Source organism: Triticum aestivum, chromosome 2B, assembly GCF_018294505.1.
Source record: "Triticum aestivum cultivar Chinese Spring chromosome 2B, IWGSC CS RefSeq v2.1, whole genome shotgun sequence".
Classification (NCBI taxonomy): Eukaryota; Viridiplantae; Streptophyta; class Magnoliopsida; order Poales; family Poaceae; genus Triticum; species Triticum aestivum.
The window spans coordinates 458,607,803-458,632,529 of NC_057798.1; positions in this window are offsets into that span (position 1 = coordinate 458,607,803).

The following is a 24,727-nucleotide window of genomic DNA, read 5'->3' on the forward strand; positions in this document are numbered from 1 at the left end:
GTGGATTTCTTGGGCACTGAATTGGGCATAACTTTCCAAGTTGATTGACCACTTGTTCTTATCAGCAACAACAACTTCTTCCTTGGCACTATGCTTTGCCAAAACAGTAGGGTTTCCTGGTGCAGTGTAACCATGCCCAGTAATGGTAACCTCATCAGCCTTTTCTTCAGTCGACTTGATAGGGCTTGCCGGCTTAATGGGGCTTGGCGGATTGGTGGTGGCTGCATCAACTTCCATATGGTCCATGTCAACGTTGTGGTCGACCAGTGGCGGCTCATCTATGGTGACTTCAGGGGCTTGGTGGGAGGTCTCTGCTGACTGCTGCTCCGGCTCTGAAGGGTTCTCAGGAGTTTTTGTCACCTTCATCTTCTTGATGGGCTTTGCCATAGCCGTATGAATGAAACACAAGATAAGGTTAGTACAACAATTGAGTATATAATTGAAAGCAAAGACTTGACAGTCTTACCCATGCACTGGTTTGAAGGACGGAACATGAGTCCTCGTTGAGTTGCCAGAGGAAGAATGAGACGTTCCCTGATAATTCGAATTGGAAGGATTAAGAGGCTGTCGAAAAAGACCTACCCTGGGATAAGTTAAGTCGGAGTTTGTGGAGACCTCTGGACGACGCTTGCGAGGAGCTGGGGTGTTCGGTAAATGGAGGAAAGGATCCCACTTCCGCTGTTTCGGGTTGTGTGGCGAGCTTCATGTTGCTGCTTCTTCAAAATAAAGTTGCGATCCAAATAAGCCAAAGGATGAGAAAACCTTACTTTCCAGCTTGCTTGGCAAGTTTTCTGTGTTGGTACAGATTGTGAGCCGGAGGAAAGAACAATTACGTCTTCGTCACCCGCGCGACTGGCTTCCGCTTCCTCCTGATAACAGTCATTGTCAATGAGATGTACAAAAAAATGAGCCAAGAGAGTCAAGTTATACCTCCGACTCATCATCATCACCGTCGTCATCAAAGTTTAACTCGGAGGGATCGATGGTCTTCTTATTGGCAGGCCTTTTGTTGGCCTTGGTCTTGGTACGGGTCGGCTTGGCCGGCTTATCTTGTGACTTCTTCTTCCAAAATGGGCAATCGGCCTGTTGAGGTCAAATGATCATAAGTGGACAGTATTAACGCAAATATGATTTAGATTGAACGCAGAGTATGCGACACTTATAGCTGGCGGCTTGTTGAAGGCGCAGTAAGGACTTAGTCCGGTTTTACTGCATTCCGCCCAAGTTTCGTTCAGCAATGCCTTGGTGGCTTCAGTGATTTCTGTGTTAGATAGTTGAATTTCGCAGTGGCGCTAGGGATCTTTCAAGTCACTAGTATATTCACACATTAAGCCAGGGCGATGGTTTAATGGCAAGATCCTCCATGAGACCCAGCACCGAACAAGGTCGATGTTGGTTAAGCTATTAGCCATGAAGGCTCTGTGCTTAGAAAACGTGGGCACATACTTGGCCCACTCCTTTGTGCTAATCCGCGGTGGGAGTGGATGTGTCGTGCTAAGCCGGTGGTCACAGTAACCCGGCAGAAGATTCTCGTCTGCTAGAGATGTGTTTTGATAATAGAACCAAGTTTAGTTCCAGTCCTTGGGATGGCTGGGCGGCTTGGCATAAGGAAAACTGGCTTCTTTTCTCTTCTGAATTGAAACTCCACCGAGTTCCAAACTGGCCCTGTCAGTAAACTCTGTCTGACGGTTTAAGTAATAAAACTCTCTAAATAGTTCAACCGTGGGCTCCTCTTGAAGATAAGCTTCACAGAATACTTGGAAGTTGCAAATATTGGACACGGAGTTGGGCGCAATGTCTTGAGGTTGAATTGGAAAAATTGAAGTACGCCTCAGAAGAACTTTGAGTCGGGCGGGCTAAACCCCCAAATCATGTGGTCAGTGAAAACAATCACTTCTCTGTCCTTGGGCTCAGGAGGATTTTCAAGGCCTGGAACCCTCCAGTGGATGTCCTCTTTCTTGGCAAAGGTGCCAGTTGCAACAAAGTTGTTTAGGTCTTCCTCGGTGACCCGGGATGGGACCGAGTTGCGGGCAGTGAATGTCTAAGTCATTGTTGATTATTTGAAAAGAAAATTGCGCCGGTTTAAGATTATGTGGTTAAGTTGGCTGTTGGTTCAAGGGTAAGAACGATAAAGCATGCAGCATGCTAAGCCGGAGGATAGCATTGGAGTTATAAAGCTAAACTATTGGCAGCTTAAGAGGGGACTAATGGTACCTGGAGGGGTATGGTTTATGAGTTAAGCCGCCCATACAGTTATCCACTTTCAGATCTGTGAAGTGGAAAAATTGCTAAGGGTTGGACAAACAGCTTTCACAGATTGATGCTATGATTTTGGATCTACGGCAATTCGAATAATGAAGAAAATTTATAAACCTAAGTTGCAGCAGCAGAGCAGTTCATGTGCCCAGATGGGATCTCTCACGGAGAGGAAGCATTCAAATATCAAAAATGAGTTCTAAGGCTAACGCTGTGCAAGATGAGCATTAAAACTTACAGGAAACAGTGAAGAATGAAGAAAGGCGGAGATGAACTCTGACGAACTTGTAGAAACCCTAATGGGATCTACGATGAGAGAAGGGGAAAAACTTACCGGAGTTGTCGCGGACGAACTCTGATCGGTTCAGGTTGATGCAGTGGCCGCGGTTGAGGCAGTGGTGAAGGTCGACGGCGGTGGCGGAACTCGAGCGCTGAGGCGTCGTGAGGAAGAAGATGAAGACAAGGAGGCAAGTGGGGGAAGTGAAAGGAACCCCTGGCCCTATTTATAAGGCAGAAGGATAAGTGGCATGCGCGGGAATCGAGGAGGCTGAAAAATGGATAAGTGACAGCGCACACGCCTCGATTTTCGGAGATTCATTAAAAGTGAAGGCATATTAAGATTTGGGCTTCATGTGATCTTAATGTGAGATGACATCATGGCGGCTTACCGCAACTCTGTGAGCTGACATCACGGCGGGTTATAAGATCCTGAAAGGATTGATGAGGCCAGGATTTTTTCTAAGTGTTGATGATTGATATGAACAAGTTCATATCAACCTGGGGCCTAATATTGGGGATATAACTATTGGGTATGAACCGCCCAGGAGGGGCCGGGTCATACCACTGGCGGTTTATAATGAGAAGGCCCATGAAGATGTTGAAGATGGCGGTTCACGAAGCAAGCTTACTGAAGGCCCAAGACCCAAAGGCGACTTGAGGCCCACGGGCGTAAACTGCCATATATTGACTTGTACGTTAAGGAAAGTGTAGTTCTGTCACCGAGCCAGACACGTTGTGTATGAGCCGGCCGGAACTCTGTAAGCCGCCGGGCATCAACCTGTGTATATAAAGGGGTGACCCGGTAGCAGTTTAGGGCAGAAAACAACAAGTCGAGAACTAGGTCAAGCGTATTTGCTCCCTCGTAATCAAAACCCAAGCAATACAACCTAAAGCGGGAGTAGGCCTTTACCTCGTTGCGAGGGGCCGAACCTGGGTAAACTCTGAAAGTGTGTTATATCGACTAGAGGGGATGAGTAGGTGATTTTTACAAATTCGTCACTGAGGAATTTCTAGGTGAAGAAATTCCTAAGCAACGACACACTAGAAGCGGAATAAGTACTCAGGTATAAACAGAGCAGAGCAACAACATAGTCATCATGATGAAATGAAAACAAGCATAGAGTACAGATAGCGTGATAACAGGAAAAGCTAGTTGAAGACTAAGTGACTGAAGAATTAGGAACGAGGAATGAGAGAAAATCTTTAGTCAAAGTCTTCAAAAAGTAATGATCAGGTACATCAATACATGAATGCGGGAATGAAAGGGTGGAGGAAATAGAACCAGTTGGCTTGGTGAAGATAATGATTTGGTAGACCAGTTCCAACTACTGTTACAGTTGTACGTCTGGTTGGAGCGGCCGAGTATTTAAACTCGAGGACACACAGTCCCGGATAAACAGTCCTCACCGTATTCTCCTGGAGCTAAAGTCACACAGACCTCACCCAACACTCGTGGTAAGTCTTCAAGTGACTTCCAAACCTTCACAGACTTGGTCACTCGGTGATCCACAATTCCTCTTGGAAGCTCCAACCATGACGCCTAACCGTCTGGAGGATACACAGTCCTCAAAGGTAATAAGCATCGGTTCCACACAAGAACAATCTCTTCAGTGATGCTCAATCAGTTTGGGTTTGTAGGTGTTTGGGTTTGGGTTTTGGGTTTTTCTCACTTGATGATTTTCGCTCAAAGTCCTCGGAGGATGGGATTCTCTCAATGACAAGTGTCATTTTCTGTTGGAGCAGCCAACCAGCTAGTGGTTGCAGGGGGCGGCTATTTATAGCCTAGGGAGAAGCCCGACATGATAAGACATAAATGCCCTTCAATGATATGACCATTAGGTGGGTACATATTTTGGACAGCTGGCGCATAGCGCAGCAACAGTCGGATATTTGAGGTTCAAATTCCTCAGGGATATCATGTTTCTCACTGTGTAGCAAATCCGCACTGGCGAATTCCTAACTCCTCGGTCAGAACAAATTCCTCAGAGACCAGAAGACCTTCGTCTCTGTCACTGAAGAAATTGATTGAATTGATGTGAGATTTCCAATGGCTTCACTCGAAAGGATTGGGTAGGTGTAGGATTTTGAGATGAGCATCACTTGGAAATCAGTTTCCTTAGTGTTACCTCGCCCCCTTTAACAGTATGGTGTTTCCTATGACTCAAGAAAGAGAAAATGAAACTACGAAAACAAAAGTCTTCATGCTTCATAATCCTCGCATGAATATCCAAGTCTTCAAGGTCACACCAATTTCTTCACTTTCAAAATCTTCAGGAGAACCAAAGTCTTTAGCTGAAGACATACATTTTTTAGGGGTCGACTTTCATCGTAAATATCAAACTCCTCATCGACGTATAGAGCCTGTGTACACTCACAAACATATTAGTCCCTTAACCTATAAGTCTTCAATACACCAAAATCACTAAGGGGCACTACATGCACTTACAATCTGCCCCTTTTAGGTGATTGATGACTAATAGGTTAAGTTTTCAATGGGGATAAACATATCAATTGAAAGTGCTCAATATTGAGGAATTTGATTGCAAGATATAGAAGAACTCCCCCTGAAGATGTGCATATGTGAGGAATTTTCTTTGAAAGAGCAATGCACATTGAAGAGTAGAATCATGGAGATCTCCCCCTATATTTTTTAATTCATACACGCATTTGACATATAATATAAAGAATTTGAAATGCATGATGAAATATGGTGACTGATGTAATTCAGCATGCATGCATTAACATATATGAGGAAATAGCATCCAGAAAAATAGAGCAAAAGTATCAGACCACCATAGGTCTTTAAGTTTACAACTCGATCCAGCAAATACTCCAGAAGACCGAGAGTTGTAACTTCGCAAAAAACACCCATATATAGACCCACTTGAAGACTAACTCAAATTTCTCCGCCTTTATCATCAAATGACCAAAAGGGACAAAAAGTGAGGACTAACGCCACTCAAGAATATCATCATGATGTCGATGGAGGAGCGCCAGCATTGTTGGGGTCGTCTGTTGTAGTAGGGCATGCTACAGTGTTGTCCAAATCTTCAGCTTCGTCCATCTCACGTGATGAAGAATATGAGCTGACGACTAGCTGAGGAACTTTGACCTTCTTGAATTTCTTCGAAGGTGGCTGAGACCAGTCAAAGTCCTGTTGGAAGTCCATTTCCTTGAGTTCATCAGCAGTGTAGACATGTGAAAGAATAGCCCAGGTGCGGTCGAAGACTTGATGCAGAAAATAGTGATTCTTCTTCACAGAGTTTTGAGTGACAGTCATTTTTTAAATATTGCACCAAACTGATGCTTGACCCACTTGTGATTTCTATCTACCTTCTGCTGAAGACTTAGGAGTAGCTCACGATCAATCATCACTCGTGGAGCAGTGGCCTGAGGATTTTGCTTTGAAGCATTTGCAACAGTGTCATGAGTGGCAGAGTCATCATTTGTAGAGTGGGATGCTGCCTTTCAAAATTGTTCATCCAAAGGACGAGTGCCTTCATCAATACTCGCAGCCTTTCCCTTCTCATCAGCTGAGGAAATAGCCGTTTGAGGACTTCAATCGGTGGCAGATAGCTGAGATGATTTTGAAAATTAGCCTTGTAATGAATTGAAGTCCTTGATCTGATGAATTTCATGATCCATGGAGCATAAGGCTTCAAATCAAAGGGTGACAAAGCAGCATTGGCCAAAGTCCTCATGAAGAAATCATGATAGTTGATTGGGATGCCATGCATGATGTTGAAAAGCAAGTTCTTCATGATACCAACGACCTCTTCTTCTTCAGAGTTCTGGACCTTAACGGGTCTGAGGGTTTTGGCCAGGCCAAAGATAGACCGTCCTTGGCACATACAGCAAATCCATGACGGGGCGACGCGATGATGGCGACGTCGTCGGGAGACACGCGATGGTGAGTCACGTACACTCCGGATCTCATGGTGGCGCGCTCCGTCACCTTCGCCACCAGCAAACTCCTCCTACGACTGGATGCACTGCGCATGGTGCTTCTCGACGATCGCGGCAGCACGGTGGATGACCGATCCCTGCGCATTGACGAGGTGATTGAAATCGGGTACATCATTCCCTTCCCTTGTCATTTTGCTGGGGTTTGGGATCGTCTTCCTCCCCCCGTTCCTACGGTCCGGCCACCAGAGCGCTGGGGCGTCGACACGGCCGCGCGTGGCGAGCCGTTGTGCTTGCATGAGGGAGCTTGGGTGTTGGAGGCGGTTCATGGGAATCGACTTGGTACCCCCCTCCTGGTCGGTCCGAGGATCGTGGGCGTTGACCGGCAGAAAACCGCCCCACCTCTCCGGATCTGAGACACGTGGGTGCTTGTGAATCTGACCGCCATGATCGGGCCGCGACTAGGGTGTTGTCCCCTCCCCTTGATATAAGTCGACGCATCGCAGCTTCACGTGCCCCCATTTTAGATCTGGAAGACTGCCTCATCCATATTTGGGAGAAACCAGAGAGAGGAACCTAGGGTTCGTCCCTCCTTCACTTAGTGGGAAGGAAAAATCCATGGAGATCTTAGATTGTTTGCTCAGGCTATCTCTGCTCCCCCACCTAGATCTGCTGCTGCTTCTCCTTGCGAAACACCTTAGATGAGGGAAGAGGGTTTCAGTGCAGGTCGCCATGGGCGTGGCGCGGGCCGATTCAACCGTGGAGAGGGGCGAGGCTGCGATGATGACGGCGGTCACGGCCGCACTGGAGGCGGCAGTGGGGGATGGGGGCATGGCCGTGAAGGCCATGTCTGGACCCACAAGATGGCGACAGGGCCCTCCTCCTCCAATGCTCTATCTGGATCAGGCGAGACTGGCTTCGATCGATGGGAGAAGGCTACTGGAACGCAGCATGAAGCTCTGGCCCGTCAAGATCGCTGGGGAGCCGAGGGGGACGGCTCGAATCCTCGCAACAACGACAAAATTCCTCCTCCTGAGAAGATGTGTGAGCCCCCTGTTATCCCTGACCACTTAGTCACTTCCTCTGAGATCTGTCAAATCTGGAGTCATATGGGGCATTTCACTGCTAATGTCCCCAAGCCCTATGTGTTAGATGCAAAAAGAAGGGCCATCTATTTGTGATCTGCACTGACTTCCTTCCCTGGGAATGCATACCTGTGATGTGTGCTTTCCAAGCCAAAGGGCAGAGGTTTCATTATATCCATGATTATTCTGTTAGTAGCCAGACTAATGAAAGGATAGTTAAGGTCATTATCACCATTGTTGAAGGGGAGATTACCACCAAGCAGTTAGTAGATGAATTTGAAAAGTACATTGGTCAGGGATGAAGATGATCGGCTCACGTGATTGCTCCTAATCAATATGTGATGCGTTTTCCTAACCAACGGGAGGTGGATAAGGCTCTTTTTGTTGAATATATATCTCTTAAATCTTTGGGGTGGTTGTTCGTATTACTCCTTGGTCTGAAGATGTAGAATCTAAGGGTTTGGTTGAAGTTGCTTGGGTGAAAATCAGTAAAATCCCACCTAACAAAAAATGTGACAAAAACGTGGCTTATGTTGGGGGCTGGTTGGGGTGACCCTGGACATTGATATGTCGACCCTCAACCATCCATCTTCTATGCGTGTTAAGCTGGGTTGTTGTGAGGTTGATAAGCTGCCTACCTCAGCTGAGGGATGTTTAGGAGGCCATTTCTATCGCTTTCACTATGAGGTAGAAGAGTTCCTGGTGAGAAATACCATACGTGAGGAAGAACTTGTTCAGATACCACACTACGCTGCTCAAAATAATGGTACTCCCAAGCACAAATGAAATGACACACACCCTGGTGAGGATAACAAGTCTTAACAGAGGACTGAAAAAGCCAATACCTTCTCTTACCGTGGCGGCAAAGCCTGTCGCTTGCCATCACCTAAGGATGAGGATCAGGTTCCTGATGACAGTTTATCTTCTGAAAGTGAGAATGGTGGTGCTAATAGCCCACTGCTGATTGAGAAATTGGCCTTGGAAATGGCTGCTGACACAACTCATCAGGTGGATGGGTGCTCACTATCTCAGAGCGACATTTGCAATCATGATCCTATTGATCATGTGGTTGCTAGTGATCACTCTTTACAGGTGAATGAATTGCCTGTTATTACCTTTCCTGCTATTGCATCTTCTCCAGTTACTAACTTAGCTCAGATTTCTGAGGTGGTTGGAGACGTAGGACCAGACCTGAAGGTTTCCATGGATTACATAGTACAGCTCCCTCAACCTGACTACGAGGAGATTATTCCTACTCCTCCTCTTGCACCTGAGTTGCATCTTCGATTCAGTCAGTGCAATCCTCATCTTTAGCATGTGAACGTGGAAGCAAGAGATGCGAGCCTGATCAATGCCAAAGATCTGAAAGGTAAAATCAGTCTCAATAATAATAATGCTTTTGCTGCTTTAGCTGATTCTGAACTTATTAGTCGAGCTTCTAAGATGGGAGTCCTAATTCCTGATATTGATTTTGCTTGTGTTAACATTGTGAGGGAATTAGAGACAGTTAGGGCCAATTTGATTGACAAAAGTACAACCCCCAGGAAAACAGTGATGAGGTGTTTGTGACTAATGGGATTGGTAAAGATACCCCGCCCCTGAATTTAGCTTGGCTGGATGAAGATGAGACTGTCAATGATAATTTAGTTAAATCCAAATCTGCTATGAAAAAGCAAGAAAAAGATAGACATCAAACTTCCTAGGCCTGTGACTAGGAGTCAAAAAAAGAAAAATGATGGTGTTGGTATGTTAGGTGACTCTACCCTGCCTGGTAGGGTCACCAGAACCAGAAAACAAACAAATCGTTCCAATTGAGTGGTCTCATTTGGAACTGATGAGGGGTGGGCAAGAAGGGAATGGCCACCTGCCTCTCTGACATCATTAGTGACCATTCCATTGATTTTTTTGGGTTACAGGAAACCTTGAAGGATTTTACACCTAAACTTCTTAGAAAACTTGACCCCTTCAATTCATTCCATTGGGAATGGATTCCTGCTATTGGGAAGTCTGGGGGCATTCTTTGCGGTATTCACTTTAGCAACCTGGAGTTGTTGAAATGCGTTAAGGGGAATTACATTCTACAAATGCATGTTAAAGATCTCAGGACCAAGAATATCTGGACTTTTCTAGTGATATATGGATCTGCTCATGAGGAGCATAGGGAAGAGTTCCTAATGGAACTGGCCTCCTTTTGCCATAACACTTATGTTCCCTATATAGTTGGGGGTGACTTCAATATTTTGAGACATATCCAAGTCTGTTGATCTTTTCAATTCTATCATCAATACTCTTGGATTTAGAGAGATTTATATGAGTGGAGGTAAATACACCTGGTCCAACAATCAATCCCACCCCACGCTCAAAAAGCTTGATAGGGTGTTAATGTCTGACCCCTGGGAGGAGTTGTTCCCCTTAGTCTCTTTGAGAAAATTGGTTAGAGAGCTGTCTGACCACAATCCTCTTCTGCTTTATACTGGAGGGGAGAAGAGGGCACCTACTAAGGCCCGAGAGTTTCGTTTTGATCTATCCTGGCTAAAAGATGATAGATTCCTCGGCCTAGTAGCTAAAATTTGGAATAGAAAGGTTGCTGCCTCGGACCCTATCGATATTCTAAACATCAAGCTGAAAAGATTTAAATCATATTTCAAAGGGTGGGGTTCGGATAAGTTTGGGCATGCTAAGAGATCCAAAGAGGACCTGCGGCTCGAGCTAGAGCTTCTGGAAGAGGCAGAGGAGGAGGGCCCCCTCTCGCCCGAGTTGTACTGTAGGAAAACTGATATTTGTTTTGAGCTTCACGAGCTGCTTGTTACTGAAGAAATTTATTGGCTGCAGCAGTCTCACGAATGCTGGTTGCTTAGAGGTGATCGTAATATAGACTACTTTCATAAAATAGCCAATGGCCGCAAACGAAAAAATACAATCAATGCTCTCAAGTGTGGGGAGGTGGAGATTGAGGGCACTGATAATCTGTTAGCCCATGCTACAACTTTTATAAAGACCTTTTTGGCCCTGCCCCAGGTAACCTATTTCACCTGGATCCTGATACTTGGGGGGATGATGAAAAACTCTCGGCCAGAGATAATGTCGACTTTATTAGAGAATTTTCTGAGGAAGAGGTCAAAGATGCTTTGTTTGACATGGATATCAACAGAGCTCCAGGGCCTGATAATATTCCTGCTGAATTTTATCAGTGCTGCTGGGATATAGTCAAAAGTGATATCATGAGACTCATTGACAGCTTCCACAAAGGTATGCTAGATGTGCAACGCCTTAACTATGGTAACATCACCTTACTACCTAAAATCTCGGGGGCTGACCGTATACAACAATTTCGTCTGATCTGTTTGCTTCGTTGCCCCTACAAGTTGATTACGAAGGTCATGGATAGGAGAGTGTCTAAGTACGCTGATATTCTCTTATTAGCCCCACTCAGAATGCATTTGTGAAAGGTAGGAGTATTATGGATGGGTGCCGGCCCTCCATGAACTTCTCAATTACACTCATGTCAAAAAGAGGGTCGGGGTGATTCTCAAACTTGACTTCGAAAAAGCTTATGATAAGGTCAATTGGGACTTCCTACTTGAATGTCATAGGATGCGAGGCTTTGATCCCAAATGGTGTAGTTGGGTTGAGCAGATTCTTCGCAATAGCACAGTTAGTATCAAGTTAAATAACTGTGTTGGGCCTTATTTCCAAAGTGGCAAAGGGGTACGCCAGGGGGACCCCTATTCTCCTTTCTTGATTAATATGGTTGTGGAGTGCCTCACTAAAATGATAAAGAATGCCCAGAAAAACAATCTTATTGTTGGGTTAGCCTCGGATCTAATTCCTCATGGAGTTGCGATGTTGCAATACGCAGATGATACGATCATCTGCCTAGAGCACAATATTGATAGAGCTGTTAACCTTAAACTCATGTTGAACGTTTTTGAGATGATGTCTGGCCTCAAGGTTAATTTCCACAAAAGCAAGATCTTAACCATTGGGGGGATGCCCAGATTACTAAGACTTATGCTGATCTTTTCAATTGTGATATAGGTCAATTCCCTCTTAAATATCTGGGTATGCCGGTGAGTTACACGACTCTTAGAAACTCTGACTGGGAATTCATAGTTGATAAGTATCTCCTTAGATTCGATGTTTGGGTTGGTAATGCTGCTTCTATGGGAGGGAGACACACCCTTCTAGACTCTGTAGTCACACAACTCTCTCTGTACCACATGTCCATGTGGTTGATGAAGAAAACCTTTATGGAAAAGTTGGATAAACACAGAAGGAGATTTTTCTGGCAGGGGTGTAATAAGAAATGGAGATATCATTTGATCAGATGGAACAGGATCTGTAGATCTAAGGAGAAAGGGGGGGCTCGGCATTAAAGACTTACACGAACAAAACATTAGTCTGATGCTTAAGTGGTGGTGGAAACTAGACACCCAGAAAGGAATCTGGCAAGATATTGTTCGGGCTAGATATCTTCGTAATCAAACTATTGCGACTGTGAGTCCTCATTTCTATGATTCACCTTGTTGGAAAAACTTGTTGAAAATCAAAAACCTATACATGATAGGCAGGAAGATACACGTGGGGACAGGCAATCTGACCAGGCTATGGAAAGATTCTATCAATAGGTTAACTCCTTTTCAGGAACAATTCCCATGCCTGTTTGATATTTGTGTTGATCAAGATTGTACCCTGGACAAGCTAAACTTCATAACTTGTTCTAGTTTCTTTCACAGAAGATTGGATGCTGGCCTGACGAAACAGTGGTCTAATCTTCAAGGTCAGGTTCGCGGTTTGAACCTGTCGGATACCCCTGACTCGGTGTACTGGAACCTGAACAAATCTGGCAAATACACTACTAAATCCATGTATAAGTGGATCGAAAAACCACTTAGTGGTTTCGACTATAGGTGGATTTGGAAAGCTAAAATCCCTCTAAAGATCCAAATTTTTCTTTGGCAGCTTGCACAAGATGCTAGTCTGACTAGGCAGGTGATGCGGCATCGAAAGTGGCATGCGAATCCTGTGTGTTCCTTCTGCCAACAAATTGAAACTTCTCAGCATTTATTCTTTGAATACCCTGTTGCCAGAGTGTTGGGGAACGTAGTAATTTCAAAAAAATCCTACGCACACGCAAGATCATGGTGATGCATAGCTACAAGAGGGGAAAGTGTTGTCCATATACCCTCGTAGACCGTAAGCGGAAGCGTTATGACAACGCAGTGGATGTAGTCGTGCGTCTTCATGATCGACCGATCCAAGTACCGAACGTACGGCACCTCCGCGATTTGCACACGTTCATCTCGGTGATGTCCCACGAACTCATGATCCAGTAGAGCTTTGAGGGATAGTTCCGTCAGCACGACGGCGTGATGACGGTGTTAATGAAGCTACCGACGCAGGGCTTCACCTAAGCACCGCTACGATATGACCGAGGTGGATTATGGTGGAGGGGGGCACCGCACACGGCAAAAGATCAATGATCAACTTGTGTGTCTTTGGGGTGCCCCCCCCCGCCCCTGTATATAAAGGAGCTAGGGGGAGGCGGCCGGCCAGGAGGAGGGCACGCCAAGGGGGACTCCTACCTCCCACCGGGAGTAGGACTCCTCCTTTCCTAGTAGGAGTAGGAGAAGGGGGAAGGAGAAGAGAGGGGGAAGGAAAGGGGGGCACCGCCCCCCCTCCTTGTCCAATTCAGACTAGAGGGGGAGGGGGCGCACGGCCCTACCTTGTCCGCCCCTCCTCTTCTCCACTAAGGCCCATATGGCCCATTATACTCCCCGGGGGGTTCCGATAATCCCCCGGTACTCCGGTATATGCCTGAACTTGCCCGAAAAACTTCCGAAGTCCAAACATAGTCATCCAATATATCGATCTTTATGTCTCGGCCATTTCAAGACTCCTCGTCATGTCCGTGATCATATCCGGGACTCCAAAGTATCTTCGGTACATCAAAACACATAAACTCATAATATCAATCGTCACCAAACGTTAAGTGTGCGAACCCTACGAGTTCGAGAACTATGTAGACATGACTGAGACACGTCTCCAGTCAATAACAAATAGCGGAACCTGGATGCTCATATTGGCTCCTACATATTCTACGAAGATCTTTATTGGTCAAACCACATAACAACATACGTTGTTCCCTTTGTCATCGGTATGTTACTTGCCCGAGATTCGATCGTCGGTATCTCAATACCTAGCTCAATCTCGTTATCGGCAAGTCTCTTTACTCATTCTGTAATACATCATCCCGCAACTAACTCATTAGTCACATTGCTTGCAAGGCTTATAGTGATGTGCATTACCGAGAGGGCCCAGAGATACCTCTCCGACAATCCGAGTGACAAATCCTAATCTCGATCTTTGCCAACTCAACAAGTACCATCAGAGACACCTGTACAGCACCTTTATAACCACCCAGTTATGTTGGTAGCACACAAAGTTTTCCTCTGGTAATCAGGAGTTGCATAATCTCATAGTCATAGGAACATGTATAAGTCATGAAGAAAGCAATAGCAGTAAACTAAAACGATCAAGTGCTAAGCTAACGGAATGGGTCAAGTCAATCACATCATTCTCCTAATGATGTGATCCCGTTTATCAAATGACAACTCATGTTTATGGTTAGGAAACCTTAACCATCTTTGATCAACGAGCTAGTCAAGTAGAGGCATACTAGTGACACTTTATTGTCTATATTCACACATGTATTATGTTTCCGGTTAATAGAATTCTAGCATGAATAATAAACATTTATCATGAAATAAGGAAATAAATAATAACTTTATTATTGCCTCTAGGGCATATTTCCTTCACAGAGTGGTTTGGAGGTCTATTGGGGTAACTCTGCGGACTGATCTTTACCCCCAGGAACTACTGGCAGTTCTTTGTTTGGTGCTACTCTTTCATTCCTAGATACGAGTGCTTTTATACTGTGGCTTTAGGCGTAGTTACTTGGTCTATCTGGCTGGCACGGAACAGTGCTACTTTTGAGAAGAAGATGATTAAATATCCTTTCGAGATTGTTTTTACGGTGGTTTCTTTTCTTCTATATTGGGCAGGGCTTCAAGTGGGAGACAACATCAAGTAGCTTCGAGCAGGGGCAGAGATGATTCGCGGTGGGACGATGATGTTGATGTGAGCCTGTGATGCGACTATCAAGATTGGGGACTGAACATGAAAAGCACAACAGATCCCTACCAGCACCCCATCCTTTTGATGTTCTCTTTTGCTTGCTCAACTGGAAAGATGACTGCTTTTCGAGCTACGGCTCCTGGTGTTTTGCTGTCTTACAAACTTGTGGATTTTGGCTATCATTTGTAATAGGTCTAGATGAATGGTGTTACTAGGTTTTCGCTCCCGTAGCGCCTGTTTCGGCGGCGGGCGGGTGTTGTGGGTTTCCTAGTAGTGCGTTGAACTCGCTCTCCCCTTCTCCATGTTCTTAGACTCATCTATGTTTTCAGACTATTGTATTTTTGTTCTAAGTAATGGAAAGGGGGTTAGCCCGGTTAAAAAAAAGCAAATCCTTGACGAGGAAATTTTTCCTTGGGGCTTGGCCAACCTTCAAAGGCTTCATCAGCACTTGCATCAGATGATTCTGCAGTTCAGGTTCTTCATAGAGCTTCAGTGCTCCTTCAGTGGGCGGACTAACTAGGATGGCATGAAGCAATTCAGAGGCCGGAGCTTTGTGATGAGTATTTTCAGTCATCCAGTCCAGAACCCATGAATTCACATCGTCAACATTGCCTGTCAGATGCAACATGGCATAGAACTGAAGAATTAGCTCTTCATTCCAATCGCAGATGTCGATGCAGAAGTTGAGCAGACCACCGTCATGAAGAACACTGAGGATTGGGGTAAAACATGGAAGTGACTCCATATCCACATGAGGAAGATGCTCATGGTCAAACACTTTGTCCTTGTCAAACAATAGCGAGGAATAAAAGTTCATCTGAGAAGCAGTCCAGCAGCACTTGCAGCGAAGGCGAGCAGAGTCATATGGATTGAAATCTGGGAAGAAATGATGCTCAGCAAAGAAGTCATCGGCCTTGAACTTCTGCTTCTTGGAGTGAGGATTATGTGGCTTGGGCTGAAGATTTCCAGTGGAAGTCTTCACAGCCGTTTCAAGCACAGCCTCTGGAGCCTCAAGCTGAGGAATCTGAGGAGCAGTTTCTTCTGTTGTCTTCTTCTTTTCCATTTCATTAGCACTAGTGGCTGGAATTTCTTTGTGGATGGAGTGAAGTGAAGCTTGACCTTGATCAGAACCCGAGTGAATTACTTCAGTGTGCACGGGGGACTGGGGAATTTGCTGCAGAGGAGTGAACAAAGGAGAATTGGGATGATGACTTTCCTAATAATCGTCATTCATCACTGGAGTTGTAGACCCGATGTCCACATCCTCTTCTTCAGCTTCAACTTCTTCAACACGGACCTCTTCAGCAGTGAACTGAGGCAGCGGCGATGATACCTGTAGCGGTGAAGGGATAGCCTCCACTTTAATTTCATCATCCAACTGCTCTAATGAAGCAGCCGATGGATTTTCTTCATCAATGTCATCATTGATGACATATTCTTCACCAAAAGGAACAACTTCCTTTGATGGCATGACAGTCACCTGAACAACATCAATTGGATTCTCGAAAGAGCTCGTCAAAGTCATCACTTTCTTCGGAGTTGAAGACTCTGAGGCGTCTGATGCTTTCCTCTTCTTTGCAACTGCCCTTTCGGAAGCCTTGGTTTTCTTCGCTTCTGATGCAGAAGGAAGGAGAGTGCTTTTCATCTATGAAGACTTTGCAGGGGGAGCAGATGAAAGAGGCACCGTTTCTTCAGGCACAACTATTTCAGTTGTCGTGGTAGGCTCAGATTCTTCAGGCGCAGCAGCAGATTCTTTAGCTGGCCTGGATTGATCTTCAGGCACAACATTGGTGGTTTCCCTGGCAGTTTCATCAGGAGTTGGACTAGCATCATCAGCCCTGGTACTCTCAGTTTTTTTAGCAGCCTAATTTTCATCAGCGGTGCTGGCATGTTCTTCAGTGGGCTGAGCAGATGCTTCACCCTGAGGAATTTCTTGTTGCGCTTCAGCAACAATATTGGGCTTGAGGCCTTTAGCCAGCTTGACGAATCTGACTTTGGCTCCTAGACAATCAGCTTTATACGCGTCAAATTCAACACCGAGAGCTTTAATTTTAGACTGAATAGTCACAAGTTCTTCAGTGGCCATTTTCAGGACATTTCTTCAGATAATGCTCCTTCTTGTACTGAGCTTTCTTCACTAATCTGGCCTTCTCAAACTTCCATTTTTCTTCAGCAACGAAAGTAGTCAACACGTGACTTTGTCCTGGTGTGAGGTTCAAATCAGGAAGGGGTGTGTTGGGATCTTTATGCCAAAGATTGATGTAATCAAGGATCTTCTTCGGATTCAGCAAGAGCGGCACAGCACTGCCTTTGGCACTAGCAGCCCGGTTTTGTCGGTCTCTGATGATTTGAGCGAGTTCTTCATCATCAGCTTCATCTTGAGACGTTGGTACTTCAAAAGCGACCTGCTTCTTGTGAGGACTTCACCTTGTGCCGCGTCCAGCAGTGACATTTTTCTTCAGCATCTGAGGCTGAGCCGAGGAACTTGCTGAAGCTCCAAAAGCAATTGAAAAGCCTGTAGTCCTTTAGCACGTGGCAAGATGCATCGGTGCTGAGGACTTTGCAGGTGCAGCTGAGGGATTTGCTTGAGCAGATGGCCCTGAGGGCTTTGAGGAGCTGGGCCGTGAGGGCATAGCAGAAGAAGATGGCTTCACAGCTGATTTCTTCTTCATAGCCTTCTTGGGCTGACTAGTAGAGGCTTCAGCAGCAGCAACAACAGAATCTTCGTTGAATTTCGTCACTGCCTCCTTTGCTACTTTAGCCAATTTCCTTTGGCGCTTAGCCCATTCCTTTGGAAATTCCTCACCTCTTATGATGCTAGAGGGATCAGCTTCTTGCCCTAGTGCCAATGGAGGTCTTGGGCATGGAGGACTTATTGTGAATTTCTTCATGTACTTAGGAGTGACATAGCGGTACTCCCTTCATTCCTGAGCCCATCTTCGTTCAATCTGCTGAATGCGCACCTTGCACTAATTTTTATTCTCCTTGCCATGAGTTGCCTCATGAGGAGTGCAATATTCTGCATAGATATCTTCAGGGATTTCAAACACAATGTTAGTTTTAGGCCTCTTGCCTCCCTTTTGAGAACGCTTTTCTTTAGCCATTTTCTTCAGCTAAGGATTCTAAACAATGGATGTTTCTGAAGAAGTATGCAGTTTCTCTTCAAGGAACACTACAAATGAGTTAAGTTGATGAGAACCTAGTGATTCAGCAGCAGACATGTGTACCTGTGAACAGAGTATAGGTGCGAAGAATTTTAAGAGGTCATATGCGTTCTCAGAATTTGTTTTTAAAGGGAATCAAGTTTGAGGAATTTGACCAGGGGAGTCTTGAGGAATTTCACTAAGATTTCTTGGCTTAGGTTCCAGAGTTGTATAGATTGGAAATCCACACAATTGAGGAATCTTGAAGAAAAGTAAATCTTAGAGAGATAGATCAAGAATAGATGCAACTGTGGTGTTTAAGAATATGAAGGTTGAAGAATAAACACCTTTTGAAGATTTTGTGTAAATCATCAGAATCAACAAGGGTAGTAAAAGCAAGTTTTATTTACCCTTGATGAAGAACACGATGAACTGTGGAAGTTCGTCCATTCAGATCTTCCATGCCCTAACTTGGTGAAGGAAGACAACTACGGTGGCGGCGGAGGTGAAGATTTCCGTGGCCGGCGCGAGTACGATGGCGACAAGGTCGAGGCAGCTAAGCTCTTCCTCACCGGTGATGATGGAGATTAGCGGTGGTGCTAGGTCAGAGAGCTCGAGCAGGAGAGAGAGAGAGAGAGAGAGAGAGAGAGGTCGAGCGGAGTAAATGAGCTGAGGTGAAAGGGATGGGTATTTATAATGAAGTGAGAAACCATTCGCCCGAGGAATTTGGACGAACGTGCCACTGACCCTTGCTATCCTAGCGACATGTGTCACCCACGTACTGAGAGGTGGAGATTGTGTGAGATCGTGGGTGAGTTGTTTAATCCTGTCGTGGGATGCGGAAGGATTTGAGCGACAAAAGCCAAAAAATATATATATAATTTTTAACGTTTCGTTCGCAAATTCTTCAGCTATCAAGGACACATTAAAGATTTTGATCGGGATTCAAATAGAACGCACATGAAGAATTTGTGAACAGATTGGGTTGAGTTTAGCATAGAGGGGGAACGGGTCCGATCACATTCACTTAGATGACAAAGCAACTTGAAGAATTAGCTATAAGTGAATGTTGTAGAGGACATGAAAAAAACTCATCATATATAAGCAATGAAGAACAACGTCGGAAAGACTGAAGAAATTGCAAAAACTCAAATTGAAGATTTTCAACTTTGGTTGATGGCGTAACCCACCGTATAAGAATGATGATTTGAGACACCGCGTACAATTGTCGTAGGGTTCTGAGAATCAAATTATTCATTAATTTCTTCACACTTAGAGGGTTAGTCTTCATTGATTGAAGAAAAACGTTACTTTGCGTGTTGCACATCTAAGTCATCAATTTTGCACAAATCTTAGGATGTGTGTCCTTTTCAAAGAACATTCAAAGATTCTAAGATATTTTGCTCACACCGGAACTTGCTAAATCTCTTCTCATCCAAGGGCTTTGTGAAGATATCGGCCAGCTGATCTTCAGTATTCACATGGTTGATGGATATGTCGCCCTTCAACACATGGTCGTGAAGAAAATGATGATGAATCTGGATGTGCTTTGTCTTTGAGTGCTGAACTGGGTTGTGAGCAATCTTGATAGCACTCTCATAGTTGTCGCAGTAGAGTGGCACATTCTTCACATCGATGCCATGGTCCTTGAGGGTTTGCTTCATCCATAGCAATTGAGCACAGCAAGATCCAATAGCAATGTACTCAGCTTCAGCAGTAGAGAGTGATACACAGTTCTGCTTCTTCGAGGACCAACATACCAAGGAACGTCCGAGGAAATGACATGTGCCTAATGTTGACTTGCGGTCCACCCGATCACCAGCATAGTCAGAGTCAAAATATCCAATGAGATCAAAAGAAGAGCCCTTGGGATACCATAATCCAAGTGTTGGAGTGTGAGCTAGATATCAAAGAATATGCTTCACAGCCTTATGGTGTGATTCCTTTGGTGTAGCTTGGAATCAGGCACACATGCAAACACTAAGCATAATATCCGGCCTAGATGCATATAGATACAATAAAGAGCCAATCATGGAGCGGTATACCTTTTGGTCGAAGTCTTTACCATTTTCATCGGTGCATAGATGGCCATTTGTGGGCATAGGGATTTTGATGCCTTTGCAATCTTGCATGCTGAATTTCCTCCTCCTTGAGGTATTTCTCCTGGGATATGAATATGCCATTGTGTTGTTGACGTATTTGGAGACCTAAGAAGAATATCAACTCTCCCATCATAGACATTTGATATTCCTCACTCATCATATAGGCAAATTCATCACTGTAACGTTGGTTAGTACAGCCAAAGATAATATCATCAACATTTATTTGGTACACGAATAATTCATCATCATATGCTTTGGTGAAAAGAGTTGGGTCAAGTGAACCGGGTTTGAAGCCTTTCTTCATGAGGAATTCCTTTAGTGTATCATACCACGCCGGAGGTGCATGCTTGAGGCCATAGAGGGCCTTGTTGAGTCTATAGACGTGATCTGGAAATTTTGGATCCTCAAAACCTGGTGGTTGAGCAACATATACTTCTTCCTCAAGCTTACCATTAAGGAATGCACTTTTCACATCCATTTGATGTAATATGATATTATGATGGTTAGAATAAGCAAGCCATATGTGAATAGCCTCAAGTCTAGCAACAGGTGCAAAAGTTTCATCGAAATCAATTCCTTCCACCTGTGTGTAGCATTGAGCTACAAGACGAACCTTATTCCTCACCACAAGGCCATTTTCATCTTGTTTGTTGCGGTAGATCCATTTTGTGCCGATGATATTGTGCTTGCATGGGTCTGGTCGCTTGACAAGCTCCCACACATTGTTGAGCTCGAATTAATGCAATTCATCTTGCATAGCTTGAATCCACCCAGATTCCATGAATGCTTCATCAATTTTGGTGGGCTCTGTGATAGAGACAAACGCAAAATGCCCACAAAAGTTAGACAAATGTGAAGCTTTTGAGCACGTGAGAGGACCTGGTGCGTTGATGTCATTGATGATTTTCTCAATCTGCACTTCGTTTGCAACACGAGGATGTGCAGGTTGACGACTTTGATTTGGCCCAGCAATTTCTTCGGGGCCATTTTCTTCAGTAGCACCAAAGTGATTTTCTTCACGATCCGGAATGACTTCTTCAGCAGATTCTTTGGTAGGGATGACATCATTGGTAGCCTTGAACTTGATGGATTCCTCAGGTGACATTTCATCTAGCACAGGAGGTAGGTGCTCTCTTTGCGATCCATTATTCTCATCGAACCGCACATCTACAGTTTCAACAACCTTGTGATGATAGGTGTTGAAGACCCTGTAGGTGTGCAAGTCCTTTCTGTAACCAAGCACAAAACCTTCATGTGCTTTCGGTGCAAATTTAGAGTGGTGGTGAGGATCTCTAATCCAGCATTTTAGCATCGAAGACTTTGAAATAACTTACATTGGGTTTCTTGTCAATGAGGAGTTCATATGAGGTCTTTTTGAAGAATTTGTGAAGATATACCTTTTTGATGATGTGGCATGCAATATCAATAGCATCTGGCGAGAAACAATGTGGAGTCTTGTATTCATCAAGCATAGTGCAAGCCATCTCAACAAGAGTCCTGTTCTTGTGTTCCACGACGCCGTTTTGCTGAGGAGTATAGGGAGAAGATAACTCGTGAGTAATACCAAGTATATCAAGATATTCATCGAGACCAGTATTCTTGAACTCGGTTCCATTATCACACCTGATATGCTTGATCTTCACACCGAAGTTCATAGATGCTCTTGAGGAAAATCATTTGAAGACTTCCTGCACTTCATTTTTGTAAGTGATGATATGCACCCAAGTGTAACGAGAATAATCATCAACAATAACAAAGCCATATAATGATGTAGAATTAGTGAACGTGGCATAGTGAGTAGGGCCAAAGAGATCCATGTGAAGTAATTCAAAGGGACGAGAAGTGGTCATGATAGTCTTTGAGGGATGCTTGGCTCTGGTGATCTTTCCAGCCTCACAAGCCCCACAAAGATGATCTTTGAGGAAATTGACACCCTCCATGCCAATGACATGCTTCTTCCTCGCGGGTGTATGCAAGTTCCTCATCCCGGCATGACCAAGTCATCGATGCCATAACCAGCCTTTTGAAGCTTTTGGAAGTAGACACGTGGCAGGCTGTGGTCCTGCAGAGATATCAACAATATACAGGTCTCCTCTCCTAAAGCCTTCGAAGACTTTGGAATTGTCAGATTCCATTAGCACAATGCAACGATATTTGCCAAAGATGACAACCATATCAAGATCACAAAGCATTGAGACAGACATGAGGTTGAATCCTAAGGACTAGACAAGCATGACTTTGTCTATGTGTCTATCCTTTGATATTGCAACCCTACCAAGACCCAATACATTGCTTTTGCCTTTGTCAGCGTAGGTGATATGCTTCATATGAGATGGAGATAAAGTAGTGTCCATCAGTAAGTTCCTGTCACCGGTCATGTGATTTGTACATCCACTGTCGAGGACCCACACAATAGCTTTGGTTTGTTCATCCTGCAGATAAATTAGTGCAACTTACGAACCCATATACTTCATCAGTGAAGAATATGATATCAATTTCATCAACAGTATCATATATAACAATATGAGGACGTGAAAATGAGTAATTCATTTCTTCATGATTAGCTTGCATCCATTCAAGCACATTCAGGTCTCCAGCAAATTCTTCAGATGATTAAGTTTGTCTGGAGACCTGACCCTGCATAAGAGATTAGTTCTTTTTCTTCACCACCCATGTCTGGAGGGGTGGCAAAGACTTCATCATTCTGCAAGCTCCATAAGAAAAATATGGAATTGAAGCCAGTGCACTTCATTTCACAGAAGAGCGGTTAGGACAAGCATATGAATAAGCAGAGAAATTCTTCGAGGACTTATGAACATAATGGTTTGAAGAATAATGCACATATTCATAGCCTTTAGACTTTCCCTGTGAAACAGAAGTGTTAGCACGATGATGTTCATATGAGGATTTGGATCCACGTGAGGAATTTGATCCAGATGTAGAATTAGGTCCATGTGAGGACTTGGATCCATATGAAGATTTTGATCGATATGAAGAATTTTATCTGGGGTTCCTATTCTTCATAGGTGGTGTCATGATGACATTCACCTGAAGATTTTCAAGGCACCTTTTGGGAACCCAGATTTTCTTCATAGGGGGACCGTTCCTGCTGTTAGTTCCAACATATCGAGCAAATACTTCACCATTTTGATTCGTGAATAGTTTATAGTTGGAGTCAAATGACTCATCAGAGGAATATGAAGATTCACAGGTAAAGCCAGATAAAGTGCATGGATCTACAAAAGGTTCTTTCGCAGCAACCCATGAGGTTTTGGGGTACTGCTCAGGTTTCCAGTAGGTCCCATCTGCATTGAGTTTCCTCTCAAAGGCAATACCCTCTTTCCTAGGATTCCTCTTCAAGATCTGCTTTTTGAGCACATCACAAAGGGTCGGATGCCCTTTGGGGCTTTTGTATATGCCTGTCGCATACAATTCCTTCAACTCTGCATTATCGTCAGTGATTCTTGTGGTATCCTCGGATGAGGAATTTGTGACCATAGAGATAGTTGAAGAATTTGCAGCAATAGAAGCATTTGAACATTCAGGTGAAGAATTAGCAGATTCACGCTCAATGCATTTCAGACATGGTGGAATAAATTCTTCCTGAGCGGAACTGATCTATTGAGCAAGCAATAAATTGTTTTCCTTCTTAAGATCTTCATAACTCACTTTTAACTTCTGAAGATCTTGCTTTCTGTGAAGAAATTCATAAGAAAGCTTCTCATGATCAGATAAGAGAGTGTTATGATGACTTTGAAGGTTGTCAAACTTAGACTAAAGTCTCTGAAGATTATCAGTCAAAGTCTTAGTTCGATTCAATTCCTCACCCAACAGGTCATCACTTTTGTCTAGCAAATTTTGAATCCTTTCTAAAGCCTTTTGTTGTTTAACAGCAATTTTAGCAAGTTTGGAATAGTTAGGCTTGAGATTATCATCAGATTCATCCTCACTGGATTCAGAGAGGGAATGTTTGAGTACCTTGGCACCTTTTGCCATGAAGCAATAGGTGGGAGCATAGTCATCGATGCTCTTGTCAGCGGAGTTGGGGAGGTCATTTTCTTCAGTGTTGAAGATGGACTTGCTGATGTAAGCAGTAGAAAGGGCTAGGCTCGCCACACCAGAGTCTGACTCCTCAGATTCCTCCTCTTCCAGATTTTCCTGAGATTCAGCTTCAGAGTCCATTTCCTTGCCAATAAATGCCCGTGCCTTCTTGGAACTGCTCTTCTTGTCAGATGAGGACTCCAAAGATTTTGATGACGAGGACTTAGAAGAATTCTTGTTCTTCTTTGAGTCATCAGAATCATCATCTTTGTACTTCTTCTTTGATTCCTTTTCCCACAGAGGACAATCAGACATGTAGTCACCAGGTTTCTTGCATTTGTCGCAAGTCCTCTTTTTGTAGTCACGAGATGAGGAATCATCACTCCTTGAAGACTTTCCAAAGCGACCACGGCAAGAGAACTTCTGGAATTTCTTCACGAGCATTGCTAGCTCCTGGCTCAGTTCTTCAGGGTCACCAAGGCTGCTACCAGAGTCTTCCCCTTCAGATTCAGAGACTACCTTGGCCTTCAGCGCATGTGATCTTCCAAAGCTCGGTCTATAGAGATCTCTCTTCTTGGAAAGCTGGAACTCATGGGTGTTTAGCCTCTCGAGGATATCAGCGGGTGTAGGATCGAAAGTATGTCTAGAGAGGGGGTGGTTAGACTACTTGACCAAATAAAAATCTAGCCTTTTCCCAATTTTAGTTCTTGGCAGATTTTAGCAACTTAGCACAAGTTAAGCAATCAACCTACACATGCAATTCTAAGAGTATAGCAACGAA